At 35.9% G+C, this 17,010-nt stretch overlaps 1 long non-coding RNA gene across 2 annotated transcripts in view; it reads left to right on the top strand.

The window, feature by feature from the left end:
• LOC126504897 (uncharacterized) overlaps positions 1-16,347 on the top strand; it is a 153,042-nt gene extending 136,695 nt beyond the window's left edge. Inside the window, exons 1-3 of one of the 2 annotated variants that reach the window (XR_007592746.1) lie at positions 13,618-14,218; positions 15,270-15,384; positions 15,929-16,347. This is a non-coding gene — a long non-coding RNA (uncharacterized lncRNA). Of the gene's footprint in view, positions 1-13,617; positions 14,219-15,269; positions 15,385-15,928 lie in introns of those variants that run through there. The other variant, XR_007592747.1, reaches the window with a different exon arrangement.
• Positions 16,348-17,010: the final 663 nt, after the last annotated feature.

The raw sequence follows: 17,010 nt of genomic DNA, 5'->3' as shown, positions 1-17,010 counted from the left end.
TTTTTCGAGACAGGGTTTCTCTGTGGTTTTGGAGCCTGTCCTGGAACTAGCTCTTGTAGACCAGGCTAGTCTCGAACTCACAGAGATCCGCCTGCCTCTGCCTCCCGAGTGCTGGGATTAAAGGCGTGAGCCACCACCGCCCAGCTAACAACAGCCATTTATAAAGGATTCTCTAGATTGGCGATTCTCTGCCTCACATCTTTCTGCTTGTGAATGAAGAGCACTTTTCTGTATGCTGAAGCTGAAGTTTGGTGTCTACTCAGACACTTAGTGCAGCCTCAATGTCTGTTCAATAGAATCCAGTAGCAGTGGAAAATCCCTCCAAACGCCATCAAACGTGTTCTGTGGAGCAAAATTGAACTTGGTTTGAACATGTCCCCAGCTAACACCATTTGAAATTCTAGTCCTCAGCCACAAGGTTTGTATGCACTAATTAACAGACTGTGTTATGTCTGGATCACTCTGTCTTCATTAATGGAGCAGTGTTTATCATAAAAGTACTGGAGACCGGAAGCCCACCCTGTTTTTCCCGTCATGCAAATACTTTCATCACGTGACATTTTCTGTGGAAAGATCAATCTCAGAAGGTAAAACGCTTGAATTGGCCGTTTCAGCCTTTAGAGTGAAAGACAAAGAAACTAGAGATTTGTATAAATGACATAGTCTATGATAGTCTGTTGTAGCAGCATGGGATGACTAGGACACTGTATAAAGGATTTATCACTTTAAATTCGTGTCAATTTACATACAAGCACACAAATATATGTGAGTTATCTATGTATGTATGTTCACATTTAGTATGAATTTTAATTTGTGACCATAGAAGTATGTTTTCCATGTAGCTTTCTTAGAATAAATAGATAATTAATAATTTCTAAATTACTAGAAAGTATCATGGTGCATTTCTCTAATAACAGCAGAATATATTTTTGTTCTGAACAGCAGAAATATGTTAGCCAGCTTAAAGGAAGGAAAATAACACTAAAAGTATTAAATGTATTTATTTATCATATTGCTGAGACATTCTGAGGCTTCATACGGAATGAAGAGAAGTGAGAGTGTCACAATTGTCATGTGGCAAAATGGCATTTCAATTATTATACTATTTGGAAAAGGTTATGGACTCAAGCAGGTAATTTTTATTCAGAACTATTACAGAGTATTCAATTGATTCCATTCACTTCAGTACATGGAGTCAGAATCATAAATGATGAATTTCTTTTAAAAGAGAACATTTCAGCTTTAGAAAGTAATTTATGGGGCTACATATGTGTCATGAACAGAATAAAAAACCAGCAAGAGATATTAGCACAAACTCATTGTTTACCAGTGGCTCCCCTTTCTTTCCTCTGGTGTCGATTATTTGAAAACATATTGCTTATTAGTACCGACTTCTCTCATTCCATGTAAGAAGTTGCCCTATTCTACAAAAGGTCATCTTGACCTTCATCACACTCTGTTGCTTTATCTTCCTTCCATAAAATGCTATACACGCTGCACACACACATGCACAAGACACACATACAGACACATGCAATTTTCAGCTAGAAACAAAGATGAAGAAGACAGTTGTAAACTATATTTGTTTTATTCCCTAACATATTGCAATATCAATAGAGAGTTATCTCTGAAGTTGCTACTTGTGTTCCAATTAAGCCATAAATTCACGAAGTATTCTTAGATAACAATTATATTTGATTGTTTATTTAATCAAATTTCCACATTTTCTTGAAAATTGAACAGAAGCTCAGATAGGTAAAATAGATATAACAGAATCCCAGCCTCCTTAAAGTTAACCAGCCCACTCTTATGATTGCTATCTCAGGATAATTGTCTCAGCTTCTAATGATTTGTTCCTGGTCCAAATGTAACAGGATACTGTACAAGTACTTAGATGTCACACCAGAGGATATCTTCAAGTCACTGGAGAAATCCGATGTAAGGTCACATTAGAAACTAAGGTTCATCTTTTCTTTCTTCTTTGGTTCCCAGACATGGGGTTAGTGCTTTTGTTCCAGCTCGCATTTGCTTTATCATTTGTACCACAAAGGCAAAACAACAAACTCAAATGAGAATGAATAGAAAAATAAAAATACTAACCCAAATGAAAACCATATAAAACTAAATTATTCTTCTTTATAGGTTGATTAAATTCATTATTGCATTTCAATCTGATACAACTGTTAAAAAGTAAAATGAATATAAACGTAACTGTAAAGACTAAAAGTTTAAAATGAAGAATTAACAGTGCCAGGAAGTAGAGGCAAACAGAAAGGAATGTGCAAAAATGGAAAAGAATAGAGAAAAACGCAGCTGCAGTCATGTAAGCTAGATATTTTCATAAAGGCAGCCATCAACACATATGACCAGATGTTTTAGTAAAAAAATACATTTGTCCCTCTAATTAAACAGAAATATAATCAGTACTTTTATTGCTAGAATTATCAAAGACCTTTTAAATGTAATATGCCGTGTACAATTGGATTCTAGATATTTGCATTAGGAAATAAAGGATCTTCATGAGCCAAGTAATGCCACCTAAAATCTTTGAAATTTTTTATGATAAGCATAGTAAGTAGTATATGTAACTAACAAAAGGCCCAAGGAGTGTGGAAAATGACTTACTAAACATGCAAGGTAAAGAAAGCTGAACTGCCAGAATAGATTTAAAACACAGATGTCAGGATTCCCTTGTATACAACAAAGAATAGTATTGTTCAAATAGGTTCTAAAACTCTACCAAGGTTCTATGATTCATCTACTAAAGTTATGAAACCTCTCTTCTAAGATGTCACGATTCTTGGCAGAAATCAACAGCGATGCACGGTTCACCTAAGAGCCAAAATGGTCAATTCAGATAAAGACAAGTAGTTGACAGGATAAGGTGTTCCTCTGCCATTCCTTGGATTTACACAAGCGTCATACTATGAAATTTGTTCTCTGAAGTTCTCCAATTCCAGATGTCTTAAAGTTAGAATATTATTTAAACCAATAAATACTTTAGGCCTCAAAAACATCTCTTAGGTTCTTTTCCCATCAGAAAAGTTTTTAGATACATTAGAGATCATTTTCAATTTCTCCTGATAAACTGTTAAACTCCGTGTTGCTTTCATGTTCATGATGTTACTCAGCTCCTAGGTCCATACACCTGATACAGTCTTAGTTTTCTCATATCTCTGAAGAAATTCAGACAAAGAATTTGTTAAAGGAAAAAAAATACTTACAGTTTGATCAGAAATACCAGAAAGAACTTCTTAGGCCCGTTTCCCCCTCCCAGAGGCAGCAATGCAATGCCAGATACGGGACGAAACAAACCAGAAATGCACACATTGAATTGCATCTCAGACAACACCCGAAAACAGTGAGCTCTCTTCCTGGGAAGAAAGCTGCTCCTCAGTCCCACAGCTTGTCTCTCTGCCATCATGGGACACCTGGGGGAAATTTCACTATATAGGACTCATTGCCTAAGAGTTCAAAACACAACTGTTTCAAACACATTTCATTTTTGCTAGTGTTTTCATGACTATCACCTCCAAATGGCTCCTTGAAGAGAAACCATCACTTTATTGTTCCAAATTTAGTGCCTAGCAGTGTACATGGCAAATTACAAGGATCAAGTAAATGCTTGAAAGATTAAACATTTCAATGCAGATATAAATCCATAAACAATAGTAAATAAAAAATAAACAAGTAAATAATAAGATGCTCTCATTTGGCTACTTAATCTGATGCACTAAAGCACTGAGATCATGTCTTATATTTCATAATAACACAAGTTATTTCAAATGCATAGCACCCAACAGGTGCTATATATTACTGTATGCTATAATTTAACTTAAGTCTATTCTATTGTACCACGGCACCATTCTATGTCATATTATGATTTAATTCACATGCCTTATAGATGCACCTATATACATTATCAGAAATTTTAGGACTTATTAGGACATAAGATTATTATGCATTATAATTAAGTAGATCCATATCTATCACCATGCACAAAACTCAAGTCCAAGTGGATTAAAGACCTCAATATCAGTCTGAACACACTGAACCTGATAAAAGAGAAAGTGTGAAGTACTCTACAACAAGTGGGCACAGGAGACCACTTCCTACGTATAACCCCAGCAGCATAGACAGTAAGGGCCTCATTGAATAAATGGGACCTCCTGAGACTGAGAAGCTTCTGTAAAGCAAAGGTCACTGTCGCTAAGACAGAAAGGCAACCCACTGACTGGGAGAAAATCTTCACCAACCCCGCAACTGACAAAGGTCTGATCTCCAAAATATATAAAGAACTCAAGAAACTAGACTGTAAAAGGCTAATCAACCCAATTATAAAATGGGGCACTGAGCTGAACAGAGATCTCTCAACAGAAGAAGTTCAAATGGCCAAAAGACACCTAAGGTCATGCTCAACTTCCTTAGCGATCAGGGAAATGCAAATCAAGACAACTTTAAGATACCATCTTACACCTGTCAGAATGGCTAAAATCAAAAACACCAATGATAGCCTTTGCTGGAGAGGTTGTGGAGAAAGGGGTACACTCATCCATTGCTGGTGGGAATGCAAACTTGTGCAACCACTCTGGAAAGCAGTGTGGAGGTTTCTCAGGAAATTCGGGATCAACCTACCCATGGACCCAGCAATACCACTCTTGGGAATATACCCAAGAGAGGCCTTATCACACAACAAAAGTATATGCTCTACTATGTTTATAGCAGCATTGTTTGTAATAGCCAGAACCTGGAAACAACCTAGATGCCCTTCAATTGAAGAATGGATGAAGAAAGTATGGAATATATACATATTAGAGTACTACTCAGCAGTAAAAAACAAGGACTTCTTGAAGTTTGCAGGCAAATGGATGGAAATAGAAAACACCATCCTGAGTGAGGTAAGCCAGACCCAAAAAGAGGAACATGGGATGTACTCACTCATATTTGGTTTCTAGCCATAAATAAAGGACATTGAGCCTATAATTCGGGTTCTTAGAGAAGCTAAATAAGAAGGAGAACCCAAAGAAAAACATATAGACATCCTCCTGAATATTAACCTTCATCAGGCGATGAAAGGAGACAGAGACAGAGACAGAGACCCACATAGGAGCACCGGACTGAAATCTCAAGGTCCAAATCAGGAGCAGAAGGAGAGCGAGCACGAGCAAAGAACTCAGGACCGCGAGGGGTGCACCCACACACTGAGACAATGGGGATGTTCTATCGGGAACTCACCAAGGCCAGCTGGCCTGGGTCTGAAAAAGCCTGGGTTAAAACTGGTCTCACTGAACATAGCGGACAGTGAGGACTACTGAGACCTCAAAAACAATGGCAATGGGTTTTTGATCCTACTGCACGTATTGGCTTTGTGGGAGCCTAGGCAGTTTGGATGCTCACCTTACTAGACCTGGATGGAGGTGGGTGGTCCTTGGACTTCCCACAGGGCAGAGAACCCTGATTGCTCTTTGGGCTGTCTAGGAAGGGGGACTTGATTGGGGGAGGGGGAGGGAAAGGGGAGGCGGCGGTGGGGAAGAGACAGAAATCTTTAATAAAAAAAAATCTCAAAAAAAAAGAAAAAAAAACCCAAAAAATAATTTAATGGTGTGAGATCTTTCATAAATCAAGTTTCTATAAAAAGAGCTTGAAGAGTACACATGTTTAGAAAATATAAACAGAAGCAAGGTGATCTCTGCTCTAATGTGTCTGTAATAGACGTGTAAAATCTAACTAAAATAAAAGCGATGTCAATGACATGTCTTTCAAATAAGTATCGTGATATCGCTCACAGCTCACTTGTTCAGCAAACATTTGTCAGATACCCACTCTGTAAAATGATTTGTAAGACCCTTTTGTAGGGATAAGCCCGCCCATTGGGGGCGGGATTGCCTCGGGCGAATGCTTACTGATAAATTGGGAGTGCAGAAGCTGCGGGCCCCTTCCTGTTTCCTGTACTCCATGGGAACCTTGGTTTCGGGAGTCTGGTTTTTCCATTAAAGTTGTGCAAATACTTATCACAATTTGTCTGCATTAATCTAAGCTGCCACATCACCCTTTAAAAGGAGTAGATTAGATTTTTCACTTTCCTTTTTCTTCTCGAAAATAGCAACAGCAAAAACTAATACTTATTAAATACTAATATTATGTCAGTCTTCTTGCTGAATGTCAAATACACATCTCTTACACTTCTCAAGGAAACTGAATGAAGAAAAATATACAAATTCTGAAGAACTGTGTCTCATAGGGAATGGGTAACTCATGTTCTATATCCAGGGAAGGCCTGTGAACCAGATGATGTGGGAGTCCCCTTTTTGTGCTGTGATTACCATTAATGAATAAAGAAACTTCTTTGGACCTATAGCAAGGCAGAACTTAGGTAGGCAGAGAAAAATAAATGGAATGCTGGGAGAAAGGAGACAGAGGCGGAAAGACACCATGCAGCCACCGCTAGAGTCAAACATGCCCAAACTTTGCCAGTAAGCCACTGTCATATGGTGATATACAGATTAATAGAAATGGGTTAAATTAATAAAACAGTTAGCAAATAAGAAGCTGGAGCTAATGAGCCAAGAAGTGATTTAATTAATACAGTTTCTGTGTGATTATTTCGGTTCTGGGAATAAAATCAGACTCACAGGGAAGGTAAATTCCAAGGCTTAGACCATGTATGACTTCCTCAATTTAATAGAGCTTTCCCCCCTTTTGTTACTACTTCTGTCTTCAATATTTACTTCCATGGAACTGGGTATTTAAGCCTTTAAAAAAACTTCATATGATACATGTTATTGAGCACAATATCTAAAGTTTTAGTCTTAAAATTATAGGTGACAAATGATTATAAGTTTAAGGTTTTCAGTAAATTCTCTCATCGCTCTCTCTCAAATTTAAATAATCCTCATTTTCTTTAAGATTTTGATGGAATATTGAACCCATGAAGAGCACTAGGCATGGGGGAAATTTTTATGTATTAATTATATAATTTAAATTATGTTATTTCAGGTTTAAATTTTTATATATGAATATAATATATATATATATATATATATATATATATTAGAGCCTCATGATTCTTGAATCCAACAAATGATATCGTTATGAAACAATACATAGGCCAGAAAAATTTCTAGTAAGCAAACTTGGGTAGTCTTTGTAAAGACTTTGTTCAATAAGTCAGCACTGAGGTTCAGTCAGCCATGGCAAGCCAGTATAACACTTAGTGCACAGTGAATACTGGCTTCTCTTGGTTCTTAAAACTTTGCCTTTATTAAGATTCTTGCTTTCACCCACCTAAAGTTATCTCCTAGGTTGCACTACTTTGCAGAATTCATGTTCTCTCAGGACCAGCGATCATCCAGAGTCCTTCTCCTTATTCACAGATGTCACCTTTTAAAACTAAAAAGAACTTTTTCTAAACTGGTAAAAAGCAATCTTAAAAACAATTTTATTAACAACTGTACTTGTTACTGGTCTTCTCAAGGATATCGTTGTATTGCTAGCTCCTCTCAACGGAATCATTCGTTCTTAGAATTAAATTCCTGAAGGCTCAGGCAGTCAGACTGGAGAGATGGTTCAGTGGTTTAGAGAACTTGTTATTCTTACGGGAGACCTGGATTCAGTTTCTAGCTCACAACCATTCTTTACCAGTTTCAAGGGATCTTTTAACCTCTGCAGGTATCAGACACTCCTGTGGTGTACATACATGCCTGCAGGGAAAACATTCAACACACACAATAAAAGTAAATCTAAAATAAAAAGTGTCAAGATATTAAAAAACAAAACAGATCTCAAGAAACCTTTAAAATCTGCAGAAGCATAAGAAACTTCCCCAAGGCTACAGAGGCAGTCACATTCTGGGAAATGGAAAGTCCCATGTAGCCCAGCTGTCTTCAGGTTATTCAGTGAGCTCACAAAATGAAGCTCCCATGTCTCATCATCCATGCCGGCTTTTAGATGATGCAGTTGCCTATAACTCTCTTGTTCTACTATAAGAAACTTCTCTACCCTACTGAAAATGAAATCAGATAAAGTCATTGGTTCACTGAGGGACACTGGAGTGAAATTGTCTTTATGCATCTTCTGTCTTGGCTAAAAAAAGTTGTTCATGTCTTCTCAGGAAAATGTTAGGTAACGCATAATAATTGTCTTTTAGGATGGGATATGTATGTTCCTGTGAGAAACTAATGGTCCATGAATAACCTTTCAAAACAGGGGGAAATTTCTAAGAATTAAAGTGTCTTGCTAGGAGTTGTTTGAAAAAGTGAGTCTACCCAGATGTTCAGAAAAATCTGAAGAAAATTAGTATGCTAGATAATACCCTTCTCTGAATATGCTTCTCTTTCTAGTACCTAAAAAATGGGTTTTACTGAAAGTTGGGGACTTTCACATTACACTCTAGTCTCTTCTACAGGACTAACATTATTTTCATATTTCTAAACTTAACAATAGGGCTCTTCACCTAGATTAACATTGACAATAGGTTCTTGACAATTTTTATAAGCTCTGCAAAGCCATTCATTAACTTGCAACAATTTTTCCCTCACCTTCGTCACTAATGAACCATTACTAGGCCACTATGGTTCACCTATTGTATAAATTTATGGCATAAGCATGAAGTTTATTTTCAGGAAGCAGGTCTGTAGTTAAAATTTAGATCAGAGAATGCATTTTAAACTAAATGTGACATACACATGGATAAGCCTTCACCTGCGAAATGTTTTTCTGCAAGATAAAACATGTTTTATTATGGAAAAGTAGAAATGATGACACCAAGAATGCAAAGATTATGCTTTCATCCATTAACATATTACTATTTCAAGTGTGAATATATGAGAGCAGTTTGAACTAATGACAAAATGACTCTAAAATTTCTTCTGATATAAATGGCAAAAATTGTTTCATAGCCAAAACTGTTTTCCTAATGGATGGAAAGACTGTGTTGTAATAACTGTCCTTTTATTTCTATATCCATAGTTAGCCCTCTGGAATAATCTAACAATAAGTAGATTAAGAGGAGGAAATTTTAAGAAATTCAGGAATTTTAGGAAGGAAGACTGTCTTTTTTTTTTTTTTTCAGAACAGGAAAACTACTAAGTTTGAAGCATTATGATCCCTTGAAAAATTTGAGAGTGGGGTTAAATTCCAGGCTACTTTATCCTGACAGAAATTAGAAATTCTGGTTGTTCAAATATGATACAAGGGAATTTAAGACAACTGGATTCCCTTAGTCAAATAGGGAGTTTGAGCTAATTGTTTTACCAGTGATTGCTTATTTTACAACCTTCACGACAAAACAATCATGCCTAAGTGTCTTGTGTTTTTGGTGTTGCACGTCCTCAACTTGTTTATATTTCTGACACAGTCAACAATCCCAGAATAAGCTGGATATTAGAATTTAGAAAATGAGCTGTGGAGTCTATGAAAATGTGAGTATCATGAAAACAAGTATACTTATCACAGTAGGTATTCATTGTAATATAAAAAAATAATTTGTAGAAACCACAAGCCATCTTCTTTGGAACTTTAAGAAGTTTCCATTTGTAATTGTTGTTGTTCCTTAAAAATATGGTGGTTATTCACTATAATTTTCTATGGTAACTATATATTATCAGAAAAACATCTCAGTAATAGTATAATAAAGATTTGTAATTTGACATCTTTCCTTAAGCAAGCATTAAGTTCCATTTTCTCACTTAATGTGTAATTTCTGCTCCTTTAGCATTTGTGGTACCAAGAAAAAAGAATGAACAGGTATTTATTGCTGTTTACATATTGTCTGAACTCCATGTTATTATAGGTTTGAGGAGAAGAAATGAATTATCAGGAAGGACTCAAGGGAAAAAAAATCATTGGAAAAAAATAAGCAAAAAAAAAAGTGGGGTATGTTAAAATGATGTATTATAAAAAAAGCATAATGTTAATAATAGTAGGGGCTTATGAATAATTATTGGGAAATCTATAATAAATATGAAACAATAACAAGTAAAAGGACATTAACAGTAAGGATAATAAAGAATGGGGAAGTCTACACAAATAGAATATGTAAACAGAAGTGATATAAGATGATTTTAATATCTGCAGCAGCAACTGTCAGAAGATAGACATTGATAGAATGAATTAAGAAGCAAGCATGCTCTGAGAAGCTGGGTAGGTTGAATGCAAGGTGCCTGTGGATGTGAATTTCAGACTTCCTATGACTTTTAACAGAAATTAATATTTCAACATAACTTGTAACAAAAAGTAGCACTGTCTACACAAATGCTACTTTAAGGCAAATTAAAAACAACGTGTTTGGTCAGTATTTCTAAACATGAAATACTTTGAAGAAAAAATGCTGCTGCATCTTCAAAGAGAAATGTCTAGAGAGTACCACTGTTGAAGAGATACATCAATAAAATCTGACTATAAAATGAATCAGAATTATGTTTAAAGCCTGTGTTAAAATAAGGACTTTTATAAACATACATGTGCTCAGTATGAAATTCTCATCTTCTATAAGTGTTGTGTTATTTAACTGAAAGGATATTATATAATAATAACATCAAAATATATTTTACTACTTCTAAATATATAATAAAAGTTCTGAATTTTGTATTTTAAGCAAATAATTGATTTGAAATTAATTTATTTTAAAAAGCATTTTATAGTGATAGATATATTCTTTGATGATATACCACAAAATGACTTTATCATATAACCCAGGAGAACTGACACATATCAAAAGCTTTCAAATATTACAATAACAAAATATCTTTGATTCCATTCAACTAAACTATGTGAGATATTTTTTAATATTTCATTAATTTTGAACTTGCATTCAAAATCAATTAAATGAGAGTCAATATAATGCCTCACTTCAATGGTCACATTCAAGTAAAGATAACTTAAATAAAAGCTGAGTTTCAATGTCTTCTATATCAAAACATATTTTTATAACTTTGTTCGATTTTAAAAATTATAAATTTAATCATACCATATATTTATATTAATAGAATAATGATTAGTCATAAGTATGAAGAACATGAATTCAGATCTCTTTAACAGTGAGTCTATAAGTAAATTGAATTTTTGATGAATTATACTGATTATTATGTGTATTTTGATGTAGAAGAAAAGCATAGGAATTCAATGCATAAATATGTAACACATTTGATAAATGTTAAATTCATGATATTAATAAATTTAAGACAAAATAGTTTAGAGAAAAGAGAATAAGGTAATAAAATAATCATGTTATTCTATATTTTATGGATAGTAGGTATTTTAATTCAAATGTACATAAAAGAGTGACCTTTTTAGAAATGGGAATATTTGTTTAATAAAAAGAATAATATACTGTTGCAAATTAGGTCGGTACAATAATGGTTATAAGGGGAAACTGATGCTACAAGAGTGGGAGGTCTGACATCCTATCTGTCCAGTGGGAGCCCTGCAGAGAGAGAGAGAGAGAGAGAGAGAGAGAGAGAGAGAGAGAGAGAGAGAGAGAGAACCTGAATCCTCCCTGTTTTTCTTCCTGGACTCCAGGTAGCCATGCCTTAACTGGATGTGATTGGGTGACAGAGCTCCTCATCAATATACCTTCAAAATATTTATTTATTATTTATTTATTTATCTGTAACAAAAGCCTTTCAAATTCATAAAAGATATTTCCATTTTACTAAAATCTTTAATGATCTTCAAGACACAAAACTAGAAAACTATTTATAGATATTGAAGTTTGAATGTCACATGCTATTGGATCTCATTCTTACCGGGAAGGACTTATCTGATGCCCAGAGGAAGAGGGTTCTCCTATGCCTTAGGCAAGAGTAAACCCTCCCACTCTTGATGGTATAAAGGGCAGAAAAAGGATCAACACAACAAGAAAATCCTGTGATATCAGATGGTGGAGAATCTGTAAATCAAACTGAATTTTAAATGATTTGTAAACAATGAAACATTTAAAAATTGGCTATTTCAAAAGAACATTGAGGAGAAAATAAATGCAAAATTCACAGTAAGAAAATCTTGTTATTTAGGAAAAACACTGTTTTGGGCCCTATGTGAATAACTAGATAAAACTAAATGTACCTGATATTACAAATTGAAAATAATGAATATTATCATTCTGCTAAGATGTCAAGAGTATACTAGTATTCTATCATTCACAGTTATATTCATACCATTTCTGACAATGATGTTAGATTCATGCAAAACATTGAAAATATCTTGTGCTGGACAATAGATAGCATACTATTTTTAAAAATCAATTTAATGACACAAACATTTTTCAATCATTCGTATTTAAACAAAACACTATTAGTCAGTCTTACTGAGTATTTGTATAGACCATGAACTTTAATAAGATTTCTTTAGGGCTTGGGGTGAACATCAATGGGTAAAGCAATCACCATGAACAGGGGAAGATGTGAGGTGCAATCTCTAGGTCTTATGTTAAGTCAAGTACTGTAGCATGGGATGGCCATTGCAAGGCGTCGACATTGATTAGGATGAGGGAATTTGAAAAATCCCCAGAAGATCATGGACCACATTGCTTGCTTATTCAAACAAAATGAACCCTGTCTCAAATACAGTAGATGATCAGGTCTGACACTTCCTCTGACTTCAACTTGTAAATCATAGCACGTACTCATCCGACTCAGAGTAGTACATATCACATACTTAAAAAAATTTCACTATATTAACTATTTATGATAACTCATTATCTTCCCCATCAAACCGGTGAAAAAGTTACAATTGTCCATATATTATTTTTAGAGTTGAAAAGCAACAATTGTGATGAAAATGATTTGATGATGTGTTTTTAATTTACAAAATAAGAAATCAAGGGTTAATTTCTTTATGCTCTTAGAACTAAAAGATCTGAAAAATAAATTCCATACTTCCTTGGTACATTGTGAATCAACTGATTATTTGTACCAGGGATGACATTATGGTCATGACTGAATTCTAGATCTCCTGACTCCCCATAGATTATCTGAATGTATCCATATTTTATCATTATAAGGAGAATGAAAATAAACACAATAAATGATTGTTTTGGTAAGCAAACTGATGAATTCTCAAGAATCACACAATGATATGGGAGAAAACAGGAAATTTCTTAAGGCAATGGTAGCTACAGTAGGCTAAGAGCCTTGAGATCAAACACCACAACAACCATCTCAGGTCAGGGGCTTCTGAGTCTTTTACCTTGTCTGCTCAAAGAATAAATTTCTTTAAAATGTGTGGGAAATTTGAAAAGAAGTTCATCATAGGTTTATAAGGTAAAGTTTAATAGATAGCAAACATTCATTCATTCATTATTCTGTGAAAGAATTTATTGAATTTGATTCACATTTATCAAGAGCTGTTTTTTAATATTGCATAGTAGTAAATAAAAATTTGATAAGTAATTATGTCGACTATGAGTTTAGCTTGAGGGAAACAAAGGGGCTGGGCTTGATCAAATCATAGTTTATGCACTTATGTAATAAAAAATTGAAAATGAATAATAAAATTATTTTATTTGGAAATATTATTAGGATATTTTTATTTAAGTTATATAGGTTATATATGCTGCCTAAAGATTTTAAACAAGTATATAGACATTGCTATCCTTGGTCACACAATCCTGATTTTTAGAACTTAATAACTTCATGTTAAACACGTTTCATTCTTCCTTCTATACCTAGACAATCTACTTTGCTTTTAACATCTTTTATTGTTTTCATTATGTTCCTCTTTTATGTATAGCAGTGATAAGAAAATACTGAGAATTTAAAATGTAAGAAATAATACATTCTATTAAAATTTTAAAAGAAATCCTCCTGTTACCGAAGACAGAGCAAAGACATATACTGAAATTTGTTCCATCTGAAAAACCTGCTTAAAATGACAGTAAATAGCTTCTCTCTTGCTTTCCTTTTTTTTTTAAGCCACAAGAAATGAAAGAATCCAGAGAAGATGAGGGAGAACCATGAAACAATTTGAGAAGCTGGCCAACAGAAGCATGGCTTCTAACTGAGAATACCTAAGGAAATTCCACCCTCATTGTGTTTTAACACCATAGTGTTAGGAGAGCTGCAAGGTTGTATGTACTACAGAGTCAAGGCTTCTTGGACATCCAATTTATATTTCTCAGAAAGGAAATGACATATTAGAGTACTACTCAGCAGTAAAAAACAAGGACTTCTTGAAGTTTGCAGGCAAATGGATGGAAATAGAAAACACTATCCTGAGTGAGGTAAGCCAGACCCAAAAAGAGGAACATGGGATGTACTCACTCATATTTAGTTTCTAGCCATAAATAAAGGACATTGACCCTATAATTCTGGTTCTTAGAGAAGCTAAATAAGGAGAACCCAAAGAAAAACATATAGGCATCCTCCTGAATATTAACCTTCATCAGGCGATGAAAGTAGACAGAGACAGAGACCCACATTGGAGCACCGGACTGAAATCTCAAGGTCCAAATCAGGAGCAGAAGGAGAGCGAGCACGAGCAAGGATCTCAGGACCGCGAGGGGTGCACCCAAACACTGAGACAATGGGGATTTCTATCGGGAACTCACCAAGGCCAGCTGGCCTGGGTCTGAAAAAGCCTGGGTCAAAACTGGTCTCGCTGAACATAGCGTACAATGAGGACTACTGAGACCTCAAGAACAATGGCAATGGGTTTTTGATCCTATTGCACGTATTGGCTTTGTGGGAGCCTAGGCAGTTTGGATGCTCACCTTACTAGACCTGGATGGAGGTGGGTGGTCCTTGGACTTCCCACAGGGCAGGGAACCCTGATTGCAATTTGGGCTGACGAGGGAGGGGGACTTGGTTGGGAGAGGGGGAGCGAAAGGGGAGGCGGCAGTGGGGAAGAGACAGAAATCTTTAATTAATTAATTAATTAATTAGAAAAGTGAGATTAACTGGTGTAGTTCAGAAGTTTATAATGACTTCTCTTCTCTGTACAAGAAGTGCCTCTTCCTATATTCTGACAGAGTTGGGGGTATTATAATGTATGCAGACTAAAATAGAGGTACTCAGAACAGAAAAAAATCATGGATATATGTTTGGAAAAGTGACAATTAATATTTATGGGTGTGGCAGACATTGAGATTTGATCTATATTTTCACTTTGGATCCTTCCTTTTGGGTTTCAAGATACCTGCAAATGACTCATGATTTTCAGACATGTTACTGGAAGTATCTGTTATAAAGAATGTTGCCACCCCTATAAATGGAGATTGCACTTTCATTTCCAGACTTCAAAGATTCGAATAATCCCACTCTTATCTCCCACAGTTCAGGGAATCTCATGGAAATGTAGGCAAAAAGGTTTGTGTTTTAGGCTGCAGAGGACTGCTGCACACAGGAAGTCACAACTACAACCCATGCAGGACCTCCCATAGAGCAAGAGGTAATTATTACAACATGGATGGGGAGAGGCTCTTGATGTCTCACTGAGAATCAAATGTTAGTTTGTAGCTGCTGCTAGAGGGAGAGGGGGCACCATTGGTAGGTTCCTCTTACCTCAGTGGTATATATATATATGCATATAGACAGCACTAATTGAACATAGTAGTTTTAAAGAAAAGAAAAAACATATAGTTATCCTCTTGGCTAAGGGAAGTAGATAAAATTGACGGGGAGAAAATTGGGATCTTGGGGGTGGGGTTGGTTGGGGATAAGTGTGGTCTGGGAGAGAAAAGTGAGATGGGGAGGATTGGGGGAACTTTGGGAAACAGGAAGATTGGGATAAAGGAAGGTTGGATAGGGGAGCAGGGAAGCACATATCTTAGTTAAGGGAGCCACCTTAGGGTTGGCAAGAGACTTGAACCTAGAGTGGCTCCCAGGAGCCCAAGGCGATGTCCCCAGTTAGTCCCTTGGGAAGCTGAGGATAGGGAACCTGAAATGACCCTATCCTATAGCAATACTGACGAATATCTTTCATATCACCATAGAACCTTCATCTGGTGATGGATGGAGATAGAGACAGAGACCCACACTGGAGCACTGGACTGAGCTCCCAAGGTCCCAATGAGGAGCAGATGGAGGGAGAACACGAGCAAGGATGTCAGGACCACGCAGGGTGCACCCACCCACTGAGACAGTGGGGGCTGATCTATTGGGAGCTCACCAAAGCCAGCTGGACTGTGACTGAAAAACATGGGATAAAACCGGACTCTCTGATCATGGCGAACAATGAGGACTGATGAGAAGCCAAGGTCAATGGCAAGGGGTTCTGATCCTACTTCATGTTCCGGCTTGGTGGGAGCCTAGCCAGTTTGGATGTTCACCTTCCTAGACATGGACGGAGGGGGGAGGACCTTGGACTTTCCACAGGGCAGGGAACCATGACTGCTCTTTGGATTAGAGAGGGAGGGGGAGAGAAGTGGGGGGAGGGGGAGGGAAATGGGAGGCTGGGAGGAGGCGGAATTTTTTTTCTTATTCTCAATAAAAAAAAAAGAAAAGATATGAAGCTCTGAGGTAATAAGAGAAACGTTCAGGATAGCAGAGTGGGAAGGAAGGACAACATGGATGGATGTGGCCAAGATAAGTTTTATATACATATGACATTTTCAAAGAATAAAAAAATTGTGAATACCTACTTTTTTCCTAAAATAATATAAATTCATGAATCTATATGAAAACATCACAATATCATAAAATAGACAACACAAAGCTATGGTAATTAACAATAAAGTATTATGAATAAAAAGAAGAAGCCTAAAGTTGACGCTTTTTGCAAAATAGGACAAAAATAAGAAATTCAAAGAGATCAAATTATTAAAGAACTGTTTACAAAGTTTCAGCCACAAATAATGGGAGTTCCTAAGGCACGCATTAAACAAGAAGGAGCAAGCTGAAATTCTGGTTAACTATCCTCTGAACTAAGAGACACCAGCTTCTGAGATTTACTGGGTCATTTATTCCCTATTAAAATAAATGAAAAGAGACAAATATGATTATTTATTATCCTGAAATTTAAAAGGCCATGAAAGTAGTAATTACACAAACTTCTAGAGAAGTAATATGAAAACAC

The sequence above is a fragment of the Alexandromys fortis genome, unplaced genomic scaffold, assembly GCF_014885135.2.
Source record: "Alexandromys fortis isolate MF-2015 unplaced genomic scaffold, M_Fortis_MF-2015_v1.1 scaffold_53, whole genome shotgun sequence".
Taxonomy (NCBI): Eukaryota; Metazoa; Chordata; class Mammalia; order Rodentia; family Cricetidae; genus Alexandromys; species Alexandromys fortis.
The sequence above is the reverse complement of the archived record's forward strand: the minus strand, read 5'-3'. Positions and strand labels throughout refer to the sequence as shown.